Below are 19,248 nucleotides of genomic sequence, written 5' to 3' on the forward strand. Positions count from 1 at the left end.
CTCAAATAAAATACACAAATTCAAAATAATATAAATATGTGCATACATACAATGCCGTGAAAAAAAATATAATATAGTCCAAAAAACAGCACGCATAAAAATATATAAAAAATATATAAAAAAATGGAAAAAAGGTTTAATGATAGAACAATGAAGAAGTCACATGACGTAACGCGTAGGGATTGGCCAGAGGACGAACCGGAAGTAGAGTAAGGCGGGAGGAAGTTGTCATTATACCCTCTTCCTGATTGTGCTTGTTTTTGCAATTAAAATGTGAGAGTCTTTACTGCTTTTTAATAAATTTACCTGCCGTTTTTTAAACTACTACACTATGGAAGTCTCCTGTTTCTCTCTCTCCCCCTCCTCTCTCTTATTTTGAGCCATACACTGTGAAATAGAAGTGAAGATCCATTTCAGCTATTCTGGAAGCTGGGACTGGCCCTCTAGTGGCGGAATTGTATCATTGCATCCCTCCTTTGGATTGCTTGATGGCTATTATTTATTATTTATGAATGAAATAAGAGAATCCTGGAGTTTGTTTGATTTGCTTATTCACTTCGTTTAAAGGTGAGAGTTCTGGGAGCCTTGAGTAGCGGACATTTTATTATTGTTCTATCATTAAACCTTTTTTCCATTTTTTTATATATTTTTTATATATTTTTATGCGTGCTGTTTTTTGGACTATATTATATTTTTTTTCACGGCATTGTATGTATGCACATATTTATATTATTTTGAATTTGTGTATTTTATTTGAGTGGCACGATTTGCGCAGGACCCACCCCTTTATATTCATACTCTGGCTGCTGCCGTCCATTTGGGGGAAACCCTGGTTTCGTTCATTGGTAAGTATTGGGCCGTTTTGCTCTGGCCCATTCCGCCATTGTCCTTACATTTACCACTGTGACATATCTTTTTGTCTATTTAGATATACTAGATCCGCATCCACCCCTGATGAGCGAGCAATGATCTCGCGAAACGCACGTCGGGTTATCTGATGAGTGCATTGGTATATACTGCATCGTATAATGTTTGTATCAAATTGATTTATTCTTTTTACTTTGTGCAAATCCATTGGCTGAGCCAGCATGCTATATAATCCATGTATGTACAATTATTTTAATAAACATTTATACTACTATTACTCGTGTGTTCAGTGGCTAACTGTGACCACCTCATTTAAAGTCCCAGGGCGAGTCTTCTATTTTTGTATATGTATATAGGGATGGAGGTGTATCACTGGTGACTGCAGACCTTTCATTTTGTTTCTATTGAATCCGGGTGGAAGACACCCATTTAGCCCAAAAACTGGCCTGCTTTCACCACCAGCCACTGTTTCACAAATATATTCCATATACATGTTTTAGCCTTTTGATTTTGCCTCCAATAGTGGTGATGTTCGGTGGCCTTCGTTTCCTTTGCTGTCTCCTCCGGTGGTTGGCATATTTACGATCATGTTTAACGGATGGAAGTCTCAACGCCTGCATGAAGCTTAACCTCACCACGTATCAACCAGACTACAAAGCCATCAGCAAAACCATGCAGCACCAGAAGTCGCATTAACGGTAAGAAGTACCTTATTCATCATTGGTTAGCAACAGCATAACAAAGTAATTAAAAAGAATTCAGAGGTCATGTCATGTTTGGAAACTTTGCCGTATTTCTTTGTTCTGTGATTTATCTCTTAATAAAGAACACCTGATTGTTTAATTCAGAGACTTATTGTACTTTGAAAGTGTTGGTCTTACATAAAATACACACATTTACTTGTATTTAGTCTTAAACATATTGTATGGCTCTCAAGAAATTACATTTTAAAATATGTGGCGTTCATGGCTCTCAGCCAAAAAGGTTCCCTACCCCTGCTGTAGTGTGTATAGAATACACTATAAAGGAGGACCATTTATATACAGTATGCAAAGGGTAGGCTTGGTGGCAAGTGACTAGTGGCTAGATGGGACCTGGACAAGGAGATAATGGGGTTGATTTTACGAATGGAAAATAGTCTGTTTACTTTGTGAGGGAATTGATCTGTAGCTATATGAATGTCGCAAAATTCACTTTGCAAAGAGTACCCAATCGCATGCCAGGATTAAAAGATAAAAATAAAAACAGTATTTTTGCTTGCACATGATTGGATGATGGAAGTCAGCATTGCTTCCCCTCATTTTCTCCTCGTGCAACATGCCAATTTCCTTGCAAAGTGAACAGCCTATTTGCCTTTAGTAAATTTACCCCACTATTTGGAGGAGGTAACATCATATTTTTCTCCTTTATGACCCTTGTGAATATTCCATGAGGATTTAATTCATTAGGATTTGAATCAGTCATGAGGAAATTCCATGAGTCAATGGAATCAGTCATAAGAAATTTCCATATGAAATTAGTATGATGGCATACAGTGCCTTGAAAAAGTACTCATTGAAATTTTCCACATTTTGTCCTGTTACAACCAAAAAAGTAATTGTATTTTATTGGGATTTTGTGTGATAGACTAACACAAAGTGTCACATAATTGTGAAGTAGAAGGAAAATGATAAATGGTTTTCAATTTTTTTTTACAAATAAATATGTAAAAATTGTGGCGTGCATTTGTATTCAGCCCCCCGAGTCAATACTTTGCAGAACCACCTTTCACTGCAACTACAGCTGCAAGTCTTTTTGGATATGTCTGTACCAACTTTGCACATCTGGAGAGTGAAATGTTTGCCCATCTTTTTTTGCAAAATAGCTCAAGCTCTGTCAGATTAGATGGAGTGCGTCTGTGACCAGCTTCTTGGAAACTGAAAACTTCTATGGCTTTCTTTCAACAATGGCTTTCTTCTTGTCACTCTTCCATAAAGGCCAGATTTGTGGAGTGCAGGACTTAGCCCTTGTACACACGGTCGGACATTCCGACAACAAAATCCATTGGATTTTGTCCGACGGATTTTGTCTGAAACTTGTGTTGCATACACACAGTCAGACAAAGTTGTCAGAAAATCCGATCGTACGTAACGTAATGACGTTATTTCGTTACGACGGGACTACGTTCAGGCTAGTAGCCAATAGCTTTGGTCTAGGAATTTGGTCTGAGCATGCGTGGCACTTTGTCCGATCGGAATTCTCTACACATGATTGGACAAAGTCCAATCGGATCATGTTGTCGGAAAGTTTTATAGCCCAGCTCTAAAACTTTGTCCATCGGATATTCCGACGGAAACAGTCCGATGGAGCACACACACACAGTCGGATTATCCGACAACACGGTCCGATCGGACATTTTCCGTCGGAATGTCCGACCATGTGTACAAGGGCTAATAGTGCACAGATTCTCCCACCTGAGCTGTGGATCTCTGCAGCTCCTCCAGAGTTCCCATGGGCCTCTTGGCTGCTTCTCTGATTAATGCTCTCCTTGCCGGCCTGTCAGTTTAGGTGGACAGCCATGTCTTGGTAGGTTTTCAGTTGTGCCATACTCTTTCCATTTTCAGATGATGGATTGAACAGTGCTCCGTGAGATGTTCAAAGCTTGGGATATTTTTTTATAACCTTACCCAGCTTTAAACTTCTCCACAACTTTATCCCTGACCTGTCTGGTGTGTTCCTTGGCCTTCGTGATGCCGTTTGTTCACTAAGGTTTTCTAACAAACCTCTGAGTGCATCACAGAATAGCTGTATTCCTACTGAGATTAAATCACACACAGGGGGACTCTGTTTGCTAATTAGGTGACTTTTGAAGGCAATTGGTTCCACTATATTTTAGTTAGGGATATTAGAGTAAAGGGGGCTGAATACAAATGCACACCACACTTTTCACATATTTATTTGTAGATATTTTTGAAAACCAGTTATCCTTTTCCTTCCACTTGACAATTATGTGTTGGTCTATCACATAAAATCCCAATAAAATATATTTACATTTATGGTTATAACATGCCAACATGTGGAAAATATCAAGGGGTGTGAATACCTTTTCAAGGCAATGTATATTTGAATTCTGCAGTAACAGTTGTGAATATTTATGACTTTGCTATCTATGCTGATGTGAGACATGGGACACTACTACAACACTATGGACAATTTGTATACATGTGAGGCATACAGTAGGTTTATGTCTGTTTGGAGCAAAGAAGCTTTTCTCCCATATAGTGTCACTATTTTCCCAATTTATATGTATGGCTATGATAAAGTATAGGCCAGTGGATTACAAACAGATACAACTGTAATTTATTTACAACCAAACATTGCTGCAATTTGTGGTCATGTAGATTCTTCATACGTGTTTGATATCCTTGGAACAATCGGATGTCCGGTGGATTACAAATAAGTGAATATTTTATATAAATGATGGCCTGGATTGGTCTTCAGTGAATTTGTTATTACTACAAAAAGGTAATTATGACCAAGAAACTCCAGTTTGTATAAGATGTTGGTGCATATGCAATCAAATTCAATACAACAAACAATGGTGGTTATGTGGTTAAATTATGTAAATTGTGATTCTGGCATCAGTTTGGCTGGGCTGTATTGTGTTCTGCCTGGTCATAGGTGTATGTATTATCTCTGACAGGCATTGGAACGCAGTCTGGTTGTATGCATTGGGTACCAATCTCTCTCTCGGAGCCAATCAGTGGGTGCGTTGTCTCGCTGTGTATTCCGGGAGAGGGTACCTAAGGTGCTGAGGTCAGGTGGTTCTGGGTTCTGGTCCAGAAGTATGTTCTGACTCCAGGGTCCTGGTCCTCCTGACCAGCCCCCAGAGGCCCTCATGGCCTGGGGTGCGGATCCATCCGTTTCTGAGTCTCGGGTCTGGCTAGTCCGAGGCACGGTAACTGGAAGGAGTTGCCGTCTCAGGTTTGGAGAGACCCAGCAACTCAAAATGCAACCAGGGGAGGACTCTTCAGAAGAGGGCCACGCACGAGGCTGGCTGCTCGGTAAGAGCCTGGAAGCCGAGCTGAAAGGACATCAAGTGAATCCGCATTCTTACGGTATCGTCGGACTGGCTGCAAGATACTGGTACTGTAAGAAAGTTCCTAATTTTATCCTTCGGTTACATCTAAGTTTCTGTGCTAACTTAAAGTTCTACAATCAAGTCTGTGGCAGAGACTTTGTTAAGCTTAAATCACGTGTCGGCTGCTAAATCCACAAACAGGGATTTATCCGGTAGTTGAAATGTCCAGTTGCGAATGGCTATTCCCTGGATCATCTAGAGAGCGACATTTCAAGAGTCAGCAGTTTCCAAACAAGTACCTGAGCTTTACTACTGATACCCTCTATTCCCAACTGTAGAGACTGTGTTCTCTTCAACGTTTTATGCAAATACAAATTCCTCAAAAGGGATTCAAGTGTCGGTCTCTGCAGTTATTGGCCCATCAACCTCGGGAACCACTAGACATGAACGAGGTGCAGAAGGTAAACAGTAAGCCCAGCAAAACCAGCCGCTCCTTCGGGGGTAAGTGCTACATAAAATATTATTATTTTTAACTTGTAGACTCGAGCACCTTTAAAATCGCATCCTAACCAGTTATTTTCTCTTAAGCCCCATACACACTATCAGTTTTTCTGCTGAGTTTTTCCTTCAGGTTTACCAAAACCATGTAGTTCAAGGGCCTGCCTGATTGCATACTCATTGAAACTCCTAAGGTTTGACCTCATATTATATGGTTTTGGTAAATCTGAAGGAAAAACCCAGAAGAAAAACTGATAGTGTGTATGGGGCATTATTGTTGTTGTAGGATGTTGTGCAAATAACATTACAATTTCTAGCCATACAGTTCTTCCCTTTTCTTAATTCTACAAAAAATGCTTTTACTCCTTCAGCTGCACCTGTACAAAACCTGATTGTATTGCACCCCTGCTTGGCTGTACTGGCACACTTCAGGCTGCACTTTCTTAGCAAAAGTCCCACAGAATCCTTATGCTGCTGATCTGACTTCATTCCCAAAGACTAAAGCACTTCAGACTCACTCTTGCAGCAATGAGGTATTGTACTCACTCAGCCACAGGATCATCATCAGTTGCCTCCTTCTGATATCCACCAGACCCTTTCTCTGTGAGGGAAATGAAGACTCCTGACCCCTGGATTCCTGGGATGTTCCTTGTTCAGGTCCCCCAGCTAAGCCTAGCTGGGACCCTCGATGCCTTCTGCTGGTATGTTCCCTGGCTTATACCCAGGAGGGCACGGCCCCTTAACAGGGGTCTCTTCCTGGCTGGACCCTGGAATGCTGCCTGTGACAGACCCAACCAGTACAGAGGCTTTTTGAGGGGACTGCAGGCTAGCCTATTGTCTACTGTCTACAGGCCCTGGCATTTGAGGGAGCCACAAGCATTTAGGAAGATGTCCTGTTCTATATGCAAGAGGACATTATTACATTTAACAGTCAAGGAAGCCACCATGGTCTCTGCCAACTTGAAACTCAGTAAGCAGATGTAAGTGAAAAGAAAGCTGGTTAATGGGATTTGGACAGCCCTGGGTCATCTTGAATACTGTTGTTGAACAGTCTGAGATTCCTGAGTAGGTGTGAATTCTCATTCACCTATTGTTTCTGTCTGTCTGATCATCTCTTGCATAGGTGATTGATATTGTGACCACTGTGCCTTGTTATCGAACCATTGTGTGATGTTTATGCTTATGATAATGTGAAATGTACTTTGTATCCAGGTTGGGGGGGGGGGGGCGGCTTGGTGCCCGATAGTCTGGGTGGGGACTGAATCACCCAGGTGAATAGTTGTTTAATTAACTTAATGTTTATGGTATATGTTGGCCGTTGTTTAGCTGTGTTAATTATATTCCTGTTTACAGTTTGTATTGTTAGGGTAATATGATCAACCAGAGACTCCCTCACCTGGAGCAGCTTTTTTTGTTTAATGATCAGAAGGGGAATATCCTCCTGTTGAGTATAAAGTCATACCTTTGGAGTTTACTTCCACACCTTGTCTATGTACGATGTTTGGGGTAAAGGCTGGTATTATCTCTTGGTCTGCTCAGTTTGAAGGGCAGGAGGCACTGTTTGGTGGAAGCATAGGAGAACAGAAAAGCAGCGCTAATCTCAGTGTAGCAATTTTGAAAACAAATGTATTCTAAAAGTAATGCACTCACTTAAAGGTGGTTAAAAACAGGCACATCGTATAAGAACAACAGGTGAGTTCCAGGGGTCCAGAGCAGCATCCATGAAGCGGAATGTCATCGTATCCAGCAGCGCTAGTGGTTTCAGGTGTCCCGGGCTAGATGAAGAGGGTGCAGGAGGAAGCCATCCTACAGGAAGTCCCTGGTCTCTAGGGGAGGGAGGCTGATACATGCACACGTTCGGAGCATGCATGCTTCTTCGTCAGGCCGGGTACGATGACACTGTGCTTCATGGATGCTGCTCTGGACCCCTGGAACTCATCTGCTATTCTTATATGATGTGCCTTTTAACCACCTCTAAGTGAGTGTATTATATTTAGAATAAATTTGTTTTCAAAATTGCTACATTCAGATTGGCGCTGCTTTTCTGTTCTCCTATGCTTTCATCCCAGTCTCTTTTGCTCTTCAGCATGCTGCCTCTCCAGTGTAAGATCAAGACCCTCATCCCATTCCCTGTGGCCACCAGTCAGGACATATGCACTTTGTTTGGACTATTTTATTTTAATTATTATTATCTCCCTACTGCTTCTTTACCTGGAACCTGGACCAATAGTGTTCCTCATTGTACCTCCGAGTTCACCGTTCATTGCCCCTTTTTTCATGCACATTCACTACTTTTGAATATATTTCTCCTGTCATGGTTATGCAGTAATCTTTCTCTGTCAGCTTACCTTTCCTCATGTGTTCAGACTAAGAGGCCAGCCACTCTCACCTGGCTGTTTTTATAATCTCTCCTCTAACCATGGCTTCACCCCAGGACCTATCAGGGAACCCTATATTAACACGTGCACTGCAAGCCAGCAGTGCTGATCAACCATTGTGTATTCATTGAGTGTTTGGCTTCCTGTTTCCTGCTTGCCGCATGCTCTTTGTTTGTGTTCTCGACTATTGCTGTCTGTGACCCTGACCTTTTAGCGTGTCCCCGACTATCCCTATTTGCCTGTGACCCTGAACATTTGGCTTGTACTCTGTTGTTCCTGTCTACTAGTTGCCCTGTCCTCTGCCTTATCCCTTTACTATCCTTGTTGTTCCAGCCTGTTGCTTCCTTCTCCTGTAGTCTACCGTGAGCGTGAGCTGTGAGACCCTAGGGGCCGTGACCTGAAGTTAGACTGCAGCGCAGTCCATCCTCACCACTAGAGGCTCTGGTGAACACCTGCTGGCTCTTAGACTCCATGACCTGGGGAATCTATGCTCTAGCTCCCACTGGGATCTGTGTTAGTGATCCAATAGACCTGTGTCCTGAACCTCCCTGGGTACAATCCGCAGCACCCAGTCCTAGGGCCCACTATCTTAGCAGTGCATTTCCGACTCCTACAGAGTGCATCTGTCACCTGGTCTCAGGTGACCTGACATTTCCACTGCAATCTCCCCTGTCTTCTCAGGCTTAAACTATTTATGGGCTCTCCCCCAACTTATTGGCACACCTCCCCCCCAGGGATTGGTGGAAATCCCATAAATATTCAGACTGCAGCCTCTGCCCTCCCACCTACTATGTTCTGGAAACCGCCAGAGAGTTCCAGAATACGGGGGAAGTAGCAGAGCCTGTAAAACCTGAGCAGCAATAGCCAATCATCCCCTGTTCCACTGACTATAATGGAGGCAAACAAATTTACCTAACAAGCTTACCTAAACCCAGAAAGGTGCTACATGTACATGTACACCTAGGTAGTCAGCCGGACAGGGCAGATTTTTTATGTTTTTTAAATGGTTTTGAGTATAATAAAGATATCTTGGACAACTAGATAAACAGTTGCATAAGTGTTTCTTTTTGACAGCAATATGTATTTATTTGTACAAAACGTTCAGATATATGTCAGTCCCCATTATGAGAGGGTAGTTGGAAATTAATATGTGATATGCGGATTTAGTAAGTTACCCGGGAAGACTCTGGATCGCAGTGAATCATGTACTTTAGTACCATTTTTTTGGGTTTCTACATCTTGGGACTATTATGCATCTTAGAATCGCAGCCCTATACACTGTTATGAACAAGAACTTTCTGCAGTCGAGTACCAAGTTTTTTAGCGTGAATACACAGCTATCTACACTCGTCAATCACCCAACTAATATATCTGCTTTGCTATGCTGCCAACAGGTACAATATGCTACAAAGTCTCAAAGAAGGGACGCTATAGAAGGATACTAAAGTCTGTGAAGAGAAGCAATTGACACAGGAACCTGCCAACAATATGATGGAGATAAGATTACATGCAGCGTATTTACTCTGTGTTTGGTTCTCAATAAAAGCCAAGAAATTGAAAAAAGCAGGAAAAAAATCAGGCTACAACCACCATAGCATATCAGAGCAGAGTTTCTTCACCATCTCCTGTAATTTAATTTATTTTATTGCATAGTGAGAGTAAAGAAAAAACTTTGCAGCTGTAGTTGGAAACGTGAGATTTAATACTAAACTTCAAGCAGATATGAAATAAAATATGCAGTTTAAGTGAGGGGGTAAAAAACTAAAAGTATTTGTTTTGCAATAGAAGTGCCTGATTTTGTATTGATATCTGCCTCCTGCACTCCCCTGTGCAACTGTATTCAGGCTGAAAGAAGAAAGTTACTAAGAAACAGTCAGGGTTTTTCACAGTGCAAATATGCAGACAGAAGAGAGAAGAATGAACAGAGGAATAACCTTATGAGTGTGCCGCTATTCCTTTGTTTTTCAGTTTCAGACTGGGGCTGTATTCTGCTTCTTCCATGGAGATTGAAGACTATACTGTTTGGAAGGCCTAAAGATATCAGGCCTTTGTGCCATTCCTCACTGTGCCACTGCAGAAGGCTTCAGGCAGTGGCGGCTGGTGACGTTTTAGGACAGGGGGCGCCAGACATGCTTTCAGAAAAATAGTGGGCGTGGCTCTAAGGTGGTGTGGTTAGCATCTGAGATAAACGAGGGATGAAGGGAGAGGGAGAGAGAGATGGAGGGACAGAAGGCCCAGATCCTACACAACAATAGAAATATGTGTATTCTAGAAAGTTTAACAATCAGCAGATAAAGATATTCCAAACACCTGGTGTTAGCACTTCAATCATCCCTGCACCATGGTTGTTATGGTGTCAGGATGAATGAAGCGCATTATTTCTATTATTACATTGTAATATAAAAGGAAATCATTCAACTCACCATAATGCAGAACCAGTGGGATCCCTGAGTGTGTCACTAGCCATGTCGCCTTCCACCAGATGGCATCAGGTGTCCCCAGCGGAGTCCATCCTTACATCAGGTGCCCCCCGTGGAGTCCGTCCTTACATAAAGTGCCCCCAGCGGAGTCCGTCCTTACATCAGATGCCCCCAGCGGAGTCAATCAGTACATGCAGCCTGTGTCCCACAAAATGCAGCCTGTGTCCCATCAAATGCAGCCTGCCTGTGTCACATCAAACCCCCCTTCCTCCGTTCTCCGTGGGAGCACATCGGTACTTACCTTGCTGTGTGTTGTCCTCTCCTGCGGTGTCTCCTTCCACAGCGGCGATGGATGGGTCTGCTCCTCTCATACTTCCTGTTTTCTCTTTCCCAGATGCAATGGGGGAGGGAAAACAGGAAGTAACAGCAAACTTAGATGTCAACCAAACCGCTTAGCTGTAGTAATAGATACTACGAGCGCCGGCAGACGCTACTTGGCGCTTCAGAAAGTGCTGCAAAGCGGGATAAAAGCCTGCAAATGAAGTGCAGCTGTGGTGCTTCCCATAAGTGTCCAGTGTGCAAACACAGTGCACTTAAGGACCTTTTTTTTAAAGGGCCAGTTTAAAAAAAAAAGTATTTAATTATTTATTAATTTTTTGTGACTGCCTGGAGGGGGGCGGCGCCCATGCGCCCCCTATGGATGGGCCGCCACTGACTTCAGGACTTGGTGAGAATACTGCAGATGTATGGTCAATCGTGTGTTTTTGTGGCCTCCCAAAAAAGAATTGGGTGGGGGGGTGGAAGTAGTGTTTAGTAGTGGGGGGTCTCTTGTTCATGAACAGGAAAGAAGTCAAGAACTTTGGCAGCAGGTTTGGTTGGACATATACATTATGCAATTATCTACAAAACTGTATTAGAATATTAGAAACATATTTTTTTATATTAAATAAATGTTTAGCTAGCCAGTTGTGTTATACAATTAATGTTCACTTGGCCAAAATGCTTCAAATGATTATATATTCCCACATACAGACAGAATATTACTATAGTTCAAAGTAAAATTCATCAATTTTTTTTTTTTTGTTTTGACTTTACAGGAGAAGTTTTAGAACATCTGCCAGTTTATTTCTGCTTCCAGTGAGTTTCATTTTTCTAAAAAAAGACGTTCTAAAGTGTTTTACTTTACTGAAAAAAGATACCCATATACTAGAAATCTACTTTACTATGCCCAGATTACAATACTAGAATTTAGCAGTCTCCAAACCGTGGGGCAGATGTGGCCCTTTGCTTACTTTTATCTGGCCCTTGGGGCATAATTCAATATTAGGTACTGTTTCTCTTACTAACATCAACAATGAGGCACCATTCCTTCTACTGACACCAACAGTGGAGCATAATTCCTCCCAATCTCACTGTTCAATGGTGGGGCACTATTCCCTCCAATGGCACTGGCAATGGGGCGTCATTTTTCTCATTGACGCCAATGATAAGGCACTATTCCTTTCAAATTGCACCAATAATGGGGCACTGGTCCACTCGATACGTTGGGAATATTGTGATGCAAATATTTTATTCCTATTGACCACCAAGCTTGAGGCCACTGGGGCTTTCTGCTTACACAGGCCACAGCCGCCCCTCCTCTCAAAGTCTGAAGGACAATAAACTGGCCATTTGTTTAGAAAGTTTGGAGGCCCCTGCTATAATGCACCATACCTGTGGGGTGGTCCCACTAACAGCACTAAATTCTAAGGTTCGGATCATAGATATTCACCACAACATCCAACGTAAAGCTCGGTGTCATATTAGACTCGTGGGTTCTGATATTCAATGATGCTTTGATCTCCTCTAATGGTGCGTTGGCTGTGTATAGAGGGTTCTGTTATATTCAACTAAACAGAGGCCTGCTTATTTCACTCTATTCTACATGTGGGGGGGGAGTACAATGGGGGGGATCCATAGTGGAGAAGGATCTGGGGGTTTTGGTAGATCATAAGCTCAATAATAGTATTCAATGCCAAGCTGCGGTTTCCAAAGCGAGCAAAGTCCTTTCTTGTATAAGAGAGGTATGGAATCCAGAGAGAGAGATATCATTTTGCCCCTGTACAAATCATTAGTAAGACCTCATCTGGAATATCAGCTCAGTTTTGGGCACCAGTTTGAAAAAAAGGATATGGGGAACTGGAGAAAGTGCAGAGAAGGGGAACCACATTGGTAAGAGGCATGGAGGAGCTCAGCTATGAGGAAGGATTAGAGGAACTGAATTTATTCTCTCTTGAGAAGAGGAGATTAAGGGGGGATATGATCAACATATACACATATATAAGGGGTCCATATAGTGAATTTGGTGTTGAGTTATTCACATTCCGGTCAACACAGAGGACAGGGGGGCACTCTTTATGCCTAGAGGAAAAGAAATTTCATCTCCAAATACAGAAAGGTTTCTTCAAATTAATGTCTGTGAAATAGCGGGATAGACTCCCTCCAGGGTTCTTCTGGCCAGCTCAGTAGATTGCTTTAAGAAAGGCCTGGATTAATTCCTAAATGTACATAATATAATTGAGTACTGACATTTATAGGTAGAATTGATCAAAGGAAAATCAGATTTCCTCTCGGGGGATCAGGAAAGAATTTTCTCCCCTGCTGTAGCAAATTGGATCATGCTTTGCTGTGGTTTTTTGCCTTCCTCTGGATCAACTGTGGTTATAGGATTTGATATATGGGATTGTATGATTTTTTTTATTTATTTTTTTATGGTTGAACTGTATCTTTTTTCAACCTGACTAACTATGTAACTGTGTAATGGTGCCCAGGAGCAACTTCTTACCTTCTCTATTACACTGTGATCTTTCTGATGGGACCCTTTCCTGGCTATATCCAGAAAGTGTACAGGGCACATCTGAGATTTATATTTTTGTGGCAGGAAATTGTTAACAAAAAATAACATATGCCCCCACCCCAATATTCAGGGTAGAATGCTTCTTTAGGGGCACATACCAGTGAGTAATACCCATTTCCCAGTTCTGCAGTCACTAATGCTCCAGTCTTCTTTGCTCCCTGTATACTATCCTGGTGGCCACTAGTCCTGCTCTATATGAGATGTTAGGAAAAGGAGAGGAGGCACATTTAGAGCTCCATGTTACTCTCACCTCCTCCCCCGCCTGACAGACCTGTGTAGCACACAGCCGAGTGAAGTATTCTGGCTGTGCGCTACGAGTCAGATAGGCGGAGACTGTGTTGTACCGCCGTGTCATCAGGTGAGAAAGGGGAAGGGGATTCAAATGTGCTGAGAATTTGCGGTACAGAGGTGTGGTGGAGGGGGGGTACAGAGGTGAACGTGGATAGGGGGATACAGAGATGGTGGAGGAGGGGGTTACAGAAGTGAAAGTGGATAGGGGGTACAGAGGTGGACGGAAGGATACAGAGGTGAACATGGTTGGGGGGTACAGAAGTGAAAGTAGATGGGGGGATACAGAGGTGGACATGGGGGGGTACAGAGGTGGATGGAGATACAGAGGTGAATGTGGATGGGGGTACAGAGGTGGATTGAAGGATACAGAGGTGAAAGTGAATGGGGGGTACAGAGGTGGACAGGGGATAGAGAAGGGAGCTGTGGATAGAGGGGTACAGAGGTGAACATGGATGGGGAAACAGAGGTGAACTGCGGATGCGGGGTGGTACAGAGGTAGACAGGGGATAAAGAAGTGAGCTGTGGATGGAGGAGTACAGAGGTGAGCTGTGGATGGAGGGGTACAGAAGTGAGCTGTGGATGGAGGGGGTACAGAGGTGAGCTGTGGATGGCGGGGGTACAGAGGTGAGCTATGGATGGAGGGGGGTACAGAGGGAACTGTGGATGAGGGTGTAGAGGTAAGCAAAGTGGTGTGCAGAGGTGACCAATAGATAGTTACTTTGGGGGAGGGGGGGGAATATGCAAGTACTGCCCCATTGGAGTCCACACAACCTGTCAGAAAAGACCCATACAGATAACAGAGGGAGTCAGCAAACATAAGTGAGCTTTGGGTTTAGGCAAGTGCATGCCACAGAAACATACGCTTTCTTCATTTTTCATATCAGAGTTTTAGAACCACTTTAATGATTCATTAATGATTACAGCGTTGCATTAATTTGTGTCTTTTATGTCTGTTCGGAGTTCAGCCTTACCTTTACCATGCCCCTACATACTGTAAATAAATATATAGCTTTATGTTTACATTGCGTTATCTCTAGAACACCAGTCCACTTAGATACCGGACTGCTCAGTGCTTTGCAGATCTTCTACTTACACTTGGATTTTTACTAAGCTCATAATCTCAGCCTGGAAAAAAAAAAACACGAAAACAAGTGTTTGGATCTCAATACCGAAAGCAACCAATTTCAATTAGTGCCAAATCTGCAGAACTGCACCAAGGTTAAGTGAAAAATATGATTACATTTTCATTTGCTCTACAATACTGCAATATTGATGTTGGAGCTCAAAGAAGATTATGGTGTGGATTTTGCAGCAACACAGTAAACAAGCAACTAAGCTTATTAAAAGCAGAACAGAAAATTTGAGTTATTACGGGAAGCTGATTAGGAGAGTTGAGTCAGTTTTTGAAAATACTAACTAAAAAAAAACTTACAATGAACTTTGAGAATTTGTATGTGTGTATAGTAGGGGTACAAGGACTGTGTATATTATTTAAAGGAGTTCTGTGGTTACAACATACGTTTTCATTTTTTAAAGCATTGTGATACCAATACAAATAATGTTATTTTTGACAGTATGTGCTGCCTGTCTGCTGGCCATTTCTTTCCACAACATTCTGGATATCCTGCATGCTTAGTAATGTCTTCACCATTTCTAAGGACTACATATCCCATGGTACATTGCTCCATGCAAACAGTGATTCCTGTACTGACTCTGCCTCCTGAAACTCCTCCTCTTAGCGCCTTTTTAGTTCAGAAGGCAGGCTCTGTGAAATGGGTGACACAGCATTACTCACCAGGCATAATAAATAAGTGGACCCTGTATTCGCTATATCTGGTCTCCTACACTACACAGAACGTGGAAATTCAATTACTTTAGTGTCTGGTTAAAGCTTGTAGGAGGAATTTTGATTCTACTCTGTATTATGAGGCTGCAGGACCGCGGCTATCTGTCTAAACAGTGCTGATTGGCCCTGTGCTGATCGGCCCTGTGCTGATCACATACACCCTCCCAAGAAAAGAAAAACAGCCTTTTTAAACAAAGCATTATCCCCTTAGGTTCCACAGTAAGTATAACAAGCATGCTTTTACTGCATTTACAGAGTGATTTTACTGTTGTGGGTTTAGCATCACTTTAAAGGAGTTGTAAAGGCAGAAGGTTTTCGGCATTAAGATAAAAAAACCTTCTGTGTGTAGCAGCCTCCCCAACACCCCCCATCTCTCTCCAGCGATGTCCATGAGTGTCTTTGCCACCCAGGACTCTCCCCTGGATTGGCTGAGACACAGCAGTGGAGCCATTGGCTCCCGCAGCTGTCAATCAGAAGAGGGGGGGGGCATGTCTGAATGGGCACACAGAGCTGTGACTCAGCTCGGGTGCCCCCATAGAAAGCTGCTAGCTGTGGGGGCACTGAACAGGAGGGAGGGGCCAGGAGCAGTGTACAGGGACCTGAGAAGAGGAGGTTTGGGGTCACTCTGTGCAAAACCATCTGCACAGAGGCGGTACGTATAAAATGTTTGTTATTGTTATTTTTTTTTTTTTTTAAATGAGACTGTAACAAAATGCCCCACACTCCGCTTGAGTGCTTTCGTCATATACCATTTCCTCCTAGTCTGAATAGAAATATCAGATATTCCAACCGCTGCTAACAACAAACAAGGCAATACTCGTTTGGTTGCTGAACATGAACTGATTTATTTGAGATGACACACAAATATATACAGCAGGATGACAATACAAACTTTAAACAGAAACCTAATTTACATGAGCTAGTTTACTAATCATTTACCCAGACTAGGTGACTCAGAGATATGACCTTTCAGGGCAGCCTTGCCATCTCCTAACTCACAACTTACAAGACACATAAGTAGAAACACATCCCCCAATAGTTTGCTAGGACACAAAGGTGTGTTAATGAGCACAATAAACTATTGAGTGAAAGACCCGGTCTCATTAATCAGCATTCCTTTCACATACATATGTCCACTGAGTCCCTGTAGGGTGAGAAAGAGTTAACATGACTAAAACTTAAAAAATTGCTGACAGAGGAATATCTTTATTTTAAGTTCTTGTTTGCCACAAAGACCACAGGATAGATAAGGTATGGTAAGAACTGGTTTTGAAATTATGTTTTCAAACAAAGTCAAAACATAATTATTAAATAGTTGAAATTATGTCTGAGTATGTTTATATAGTATATAGGAATTATGCCTCATGTGATGAACTCTGTCCTTCCCTCCCTCCCTCCCTCCCCCTTTTCTTTGTGCAATATTCTTTGTCCATATCCTGTATAAAACGTCACTCACCTGCCATTTCATTTGAGCATTCATTGAAACAACCCAACTGTGTGTGTGTGTGTGTTGATTTGAGTGCCCTGAGAAGTTTCACTGATCGTCCAAACATCTAAGCAGAATTGATCCTTACAAACACTGGTGGCAGTGTGTGGAATACAGTGTTCACCTGAGGTAAGTAGAATGTGTCTGCTTTGTTGACACTGTTCTTCTTGCCTTGGCTCTGACAATACTGCATCCTTGTATAGTGCAAAATTGTAGGGAGGTTAATTGTAAGCTGCCATGCTTTTGGGAAGCACATGTGCTTTTGGGAAGCACATTAAAGTAATAGTCTTTGGGAAACTGATATGAAAATAGTAAAATAGAGGCTCTTAAGGAAGGATGATCAGGGGAATTCTACCAAACCTTTTTGCTTTTCCTTTCTATCGCTGTATAGAGTATAAGAATATTGTTTAGAGCTTTGTCACGTACCTGGTATGAGAGCCCAGAATGCAGGGAGCGGCTTCTCGTAAGCCTCTGGCTCGAGAACCCCTGAAGATGGGAACAGGAATTCAAGAGTTCAGAGGGCACAAGTGCCTGGCTGGTGTAAGGCAGATCCAGACCGGCAGCAGCAAGGGTTCCAAAGAGGTACTGGATGGAGGTCACCCGGCAGGCAGGTAGGAACGTGGACAACAGCAGGCACAGGAAGATGACTGGAACAGCTGGGGGCAGTCAGCAGATGGCAGCAGGCACTGGCTATCAGACCGGAACAGCAGGTGGCAGTAAGCAGGTGTCAGCAGGCACTGGCTATCGGACCGGAACAGCAGGTGGCAGTCAGCAGGTGTCAGCAGGCACTGGCTATCAGACCGGAACAACAGGTGGCAGTCAGCTGGTATCAGCAGGCAATCAGCAGAATCGGGTACAAGCCGGGTCGGTAACAGGCGGGCGACAGCGGTACACAGGGAGAGACGGAGACGTAGTCAGACAGGCAGGAGGTCGGTGGCAGGCAGCAAGCAAACGTAGTCAGGAACAGGCCGGGTAACAAGAATCAGAGGCAACAGATAGCAGATAGCAGAATCACCGGACACGCTGTAGACTGGACAGCAAGGAGGAACAGAGGCAGATTCCTTAAGTAGCCCTTTGGGCGCCAAAAACGGTCGTACGGCGAGTCTGCGTGCCCCCGCGGGTAACCACGCGCCCGTTCGTGACCCCGCACACACGCGTGCGCCCGTTCGTACCGTCGCGCACCCGCGTGCGCCCATTCGTACCAACGCGCACCCGCGTGTGTCCGTTCGCGCTAACGTGCACCCAAGGATACCGACAAGTTCTCAGCAAAGGAATCCTGCGGGCAGGTCCCCCATGTGCGATTGGATCACCAGGACGGCCATGACAAGCTTATATTATTGTTGTACATTGTAAAAGGGTCTTCTAAGGTAAGACAACAACCCTTGGTAAGTTTGTATAAGTTGTTTGTAACCAAATTAAGAATGGGTAAGGGAGGAAGTAAAGAATACCCCCCACCTAATCCTGGAGAGATATGTAAAGACTATGTGGCCAAAGTATGCAGAACGGATTATTTTTTGATAAATCCTTTCATATTCAATCTAGCTGGATGGACTGAAAATATGTACAGTAGCTCACCCTTCCCGAACACAGGTGCAAGTAAACAATTCCATATGGATATGGTCAGGGGACTCTGTTTGGTGGATAAGAAAGATTTCCCTTGGTACACAGGCGACCCTGAGTAGGACATGAAGTACATGAAGGAAGCATGGGAAAACTGGCTAATTGTAGCTGTTCACTTGTATGGCATGGAACCTGAGGATAGGAAGGGGAATGGTAGGAAGAGAATTAAATATATCAGGTTGTCACATACCTGGTGGAGATTGAGCTGTAGAGAGCGCTTCTCTTGCACCTCCTGTCCAGCACCCCTGGTAGAGATGACAGGGAATGAAGGAAACAGAGTGGCACAAGGGCCGATGTAGCAGATGGCTGCAGATCACCGGATAGGCACCAAGAGCAGGAACTCCGTGTTGCTGAATCAGCAGGTAGAAGCGTGGTCAGAACATAAGCCAGGGGGTCATCAAAAGCCGAGCAGAGCAGGAGCCGGGAACGCGAGGCAGAAGCAAAGACAGGATGCAGGCTGGGTTTGGTACACAGTCAGGCAGCAAGATACAGAAGCATGAAGCAGGAGCAGAGTCAATCACAAGCCAGGGTCACAGGAAGGCAGGCTGAAGTCCAAGTGAAGGTTCAGGTGCAAGCCGGGTCAAACACAGGAAAACTGGAACAGATCAAACACAGGGTAAAAAACAGGAAAAAGCTGAAAGGCTACTCAGCAATGTGTGTGCATCATTGCTCTGTTTAAATAGACAGACTGGCATCAGTACGTGCACGCGTGTGGTTGCTTGTGCCCGTGCGCACCTGCGCAAGCTCCAGTACATACTATTCATGGCACACACACTAGTGTGCCCGCGCCTGTGCGCCAATGCGCGTCTATCAACCGGACTTCACTTACAAAGGTAAAGTGAGAATAAAAAACCCTTTTCCTTGCCTTTTACTACAGAACAATCAC

Source organism: Lithobates pipiens, unplaced genomic scaffold (genome assembly GCF_037356315.1).
Source record: "Lithobates pipiens isolate NorthernLeopardFrog02 unplaced genomic scaffold, aLitPip1_a1.2 Scaffold_17, whole genome shotgun sequence".
NCBI classification, from domain to species: domain Eukaryota; kingdom Metazoa; phylum Chordata; class Amphibia; order Anura; family Ranidae; genus Lithobates; species Lithobates pipiens.